We start from the raw sequence: 3982 nt of genomic DNA on the forward strand, positions 1-3982 counted from the left end.
TAATGATGTCACTAGTAACAATGGTCTTGTTGTGTTGTCCTCATCAGCACAGGTCTGGAAGAGAGGAAACCATTAAAAATATAATGTATTTTTTTCCACTTTCAACCAAAAGAAAAAAATTTGCACATAAAATGTTAGATCTGTAACTTTCCCAATAACATTTTTTATCAATCTAAACAACAGTAAAATATACAAATTCACATTCCTACAATAGATGGAACATTCTAGGGTTCTTTCTAATTTTCTTTTCTTGCCAAAAATTGATTTGTAAGTGTCCATTTTTTAACAGGGGCTTTATTATAGGTATTCCCAAGAATCATAAGTGTTTTAATACCTTGGTGACTAGTATTTGACACTTTGTGGGGTCATGCTAAAATATTTTATTTTCAATAGGTGAGGCAACATTATTTCTTACATGGAGTGAGAACCATCATAACCATGCAAGAGTCACCACATAAAACTCCAAATGCTACATAATAGAAAAATATGGTTTTTTTAGTAGCTTGCTACCTTGAAGCAAAGAGGCAAAAACAAGGAGAGTTGAAAGTAGAGACAACCGAAGTTCTAGCAACATGATGGCTTCATACCCAACATGGGGCCTTCCCTCTGCTTGGTCCATTTTGTAACAATTTAAAAACTTCTTAATATATGGAGGGGCCTTCCCTTTTTGGGACCTTCCCTCTATTGTGATTTTTATAAATATGGATTGTATGAAATTTTCTAGCATATGCAACCCCTAAAATACTGAAACCAATCCTAGTCTACTGTGGGGTGTAGGTGCTACTAGAATTCTTTTATTGTCATATTCCTTTAACATGAAGTAGAAACTATGTCTTTATTTAGGAAGTTTTGAGTCATTCAAGCAAACTTGACAAAAATGTGAAGCCATTCAAAATCTTCTACTTGCAAAAGAATTGTATTTTAGGCTATTCTAGAAACACCCCAATCATACATACTTGTTGGTTCATCTATTTAATGACAGTTTCCATCTGATGCTTCCATTTTCAAACATTAAAAATAGCTAAAGCTTTATTAATCTAAACCTCAATCAAATTGATAACATGGAACCACTATCAAACATCCTGAAACAGTTAACGATAATATTAAAAATTTAAATAAAAAGATGAAAATTTAAGCATTTAACATTACCATTAATCACATAGCATTATTAGGGACTTAAGGTTGAATATTAGGCTGTCCTGTTCATAATTTTTTGTATTTTTTTAAATTGTGTTACGAGGGTCCTTGGTTGCAATCTACAGAACTCACTAGCCTTGTAAAAAACGAGCACTTTTGGTGAAAAAAGACCAGTTTTTTATAGAACCAACAGGTTTCATACACCCTACAGTTGAATTAGGCTGCCTCGTTAATAAATTGTTGTTTAAAAAAACACAAAAAATTGCATTAAGAGGGTCCTTCATTGCATTGTACAGAGTCGGCCTGTTATGTACAAAACCTGTCGATTTAGTGAAAAAAGGCTGATCTAGTATTGAACCAACCTTTTAAGATTTTGTGCCATGTGAGACCACCCAGTTCCACCAGTTTTGGTCTAGTTCTGATAACTCAGAGAGACACGAGATGGGATGTTTCCCAATAAATGGGGATAATTTCCATTTTGTGGTGACACATGGGCACTTCCCCAAAAAATTGGGGGTGCCTCCCCCCAATTAGCTTTTCCCAATGGCATTTGTAAGAGGTAAAAGAACACAAAATAATGTGATTGTTACAACTGACATGCAAATGTAAATATTTATTAGGAACAATATTCCCTTTGCTCAGCACACAGACTTTTCCCATGACATTTTGGGGATTTCCCCATATGTCCCTCGGATGCATTTACCCATCCTGTGTCCCCATGTCCTAGAAACATGTTCATGGGCTTACAAGTTCTTCGATACTCTAACTTCTATACCAACAACAAATGAACTAAAGAAATTTGCATGTTCATGCAAGTAAGACATGATAAATACCACATCTAAATAAATACTTGAACTATTAAAAAAATTGACCTCAACACCCAAGCAGACTTTTAGATTCCAGAATCAGAACAATAATGCTCACCATTAAATAACACCCCTTGTCAAACTTGTCGAGAAAAATGACCACCCATCTATCTTAATTTTCAACCCACTCACTGTGATGTATTCCAGCTCTTGCGACAACGATATGTAACTGCAAATGTACATATTTTTCATTAATAAGATTGAAAACTTTAAAAAATACAACAAAAGTAGAGAATGATTCTAACAGTGGTCTTCCTGCTAAAATAAGGAATCCAATCAAATAACCATGTAAATGAATTGACTTAATTTGCATCAACTCAAAGAAAGACTTCAAGTGAAAAAGTACCAATCAAACAACATACCTTTTTCCCTACACGCTCTTGTTGCTCCTTCACCTTCTGATGCAATTTAGTTATGCTCATGTTGACCCTCAATTGCTTTTCCTGTAAAAAACACAACAATATCGATTACAACATTATCATAATTGTAAAGCTTATATGGCCATTGTAAGGAAACACATGCCATCCTATAGGATGGCAAACATAAACCCATACTTTCTTTCCCAAAGGCACAAGTACTTTTAAGCACAAAATGTCGCACATGCTCAACATTAGAAACAATTCAGTCTGCATTTCTTGGAAAATGCCTTTAGAGACCAATTAATTGTTACTCATATAGAAAAATCACCCATTATGCAATCTCTCATAATTTGCAAAAACCATGCCATGTTGCCATAAACACCACAGAAATCATTTATAAGTAACAGAAGGCGCCATTTGTATTTAGGAAAATGGCTACAGAAGAAGTGTTGTGGAATTATTTGGAGATTCATGATAAAGCTAATGATTGGAAGCCCAGAACACAAATGTCCTTGTTACAAAGCATACAAAAACTGAACAAATAAATAGTTTACTGTAGTCACAGACAGAGATAATGAAGATAACTTGAGGAAGAACAAAAATGAAGAGGAGGGCATGGTAATATATTATAGTATAACACTATCAAGCATCAAAAAACTATAGCACATATCAATGTGGGACATAAATGAAGAAAGTTGAAGAGAAAATTGAAATTTGGTGTAGAAAGGAAATTTAGCTTGCATTCTTAATTGTCTTTTCCATTAAGCAGTGAATAAAAGACCTCTTTCTATTAGATAATCATGATCAATGACACATAAGAGATACTCTTTATCATGTTGAGAAAATATTTATAATATTAACCTCATCAAGAAGTCTTTGGCTAATTTGAATTTCAAAAGTTCAGAGCATTTTATAAGGTCTTCGAACTTCACAGATGATATTTCTGATGAGCTGTTAATTGGTAAATTTTATAACTTTACAACCTCAGTACTAAGTAGGTCTACATGTTTTTTAACTTTGAACTTTTTGAATTTAAAAGGTTTAAAGTTGCAAAACACAGAAATTGAGATAGATAATCTGAAAAGTTTGAAGTTGCAAAACACAGACGAATTGTGATAGATGTAAAGATTTAAGTACCTACTTAGTACTGAGGTTGTGAAGCTATAAAATTTACCAATGAACAACTGATCATAAATATTATCTGTGAAGTTCTGAGACCTTATAAAATCCAACTAATTTTAAGTTGCATGAGTAAACTGACCTTCACATAGCTGACTCCAAGGTCCTTCCTTGTGTAACCTCGAGCCAAGTTGTGCATTACATATTCATTGTAGTCTTTCAGCATGCGCATTATGATATCTGATGTTGAGATACCCTCAGTACGTTTTGTTTCCTTAAATTTGCCAATTTATTTGATCTGAAGAACATATGTTTTGAAAATTATTTTAGGCCAATAATGATTGATGAAATCACCAATTCAGAAAAGTATAATATGAGCTACCTCAGAAATTGCAACTATTACTTACATATTCATACACATCATTTCCTGCTCCACTTGCATCAACATATCTGCAGAAAAATAGCATAAGAACATTCAGATAAAAAAAATGACTTGTTATC

At 33.3% G+C, this 3982-nt stretch overlaps 1 pseudogene across 1 annotated transcript; it reads right to left on the reverse strand.

Moving 5' to 3' along the window:
• Nucleotides 1-2115: 2115 nt before the first annotated feature.
• LOC149159109 (choline-phosphate cytidylyltransferase 1 pseudogene) lies at nt 2116-3773 on the reverse strand (annotated as a pseudogene). Its single transcript, XR_016261234.1, has 3 exons — nt 3624-3773; nt 2366-2446; nt 2116-2172 (listed from the first exon to the last, which is right to left on the reverse strand). The product of XR_016261234.1 is annotated as a choline-phosphate cytidylyltransferase 1 pseudogene (transcript).
• Nucleotides 3774-3982: the final 209 nt, after the last annotated feature.

This window comes from Pinus tabuliformis, chromosome 5_2 (assembly GCF_031772625.1).
Source record: "Pinus tabuliformis cultivar Carrire ecotype Pingquan chromosome 5_2, CPIR1, whole genome shotgun sequence".
In the NCBI taxonomy this organism is placed as follows: Eukaryota; Viridiplantae; Streptophyta; class Pinopsida; order Pinales; family Pinaceae; genus Pinus; species Pinus tabuliformis.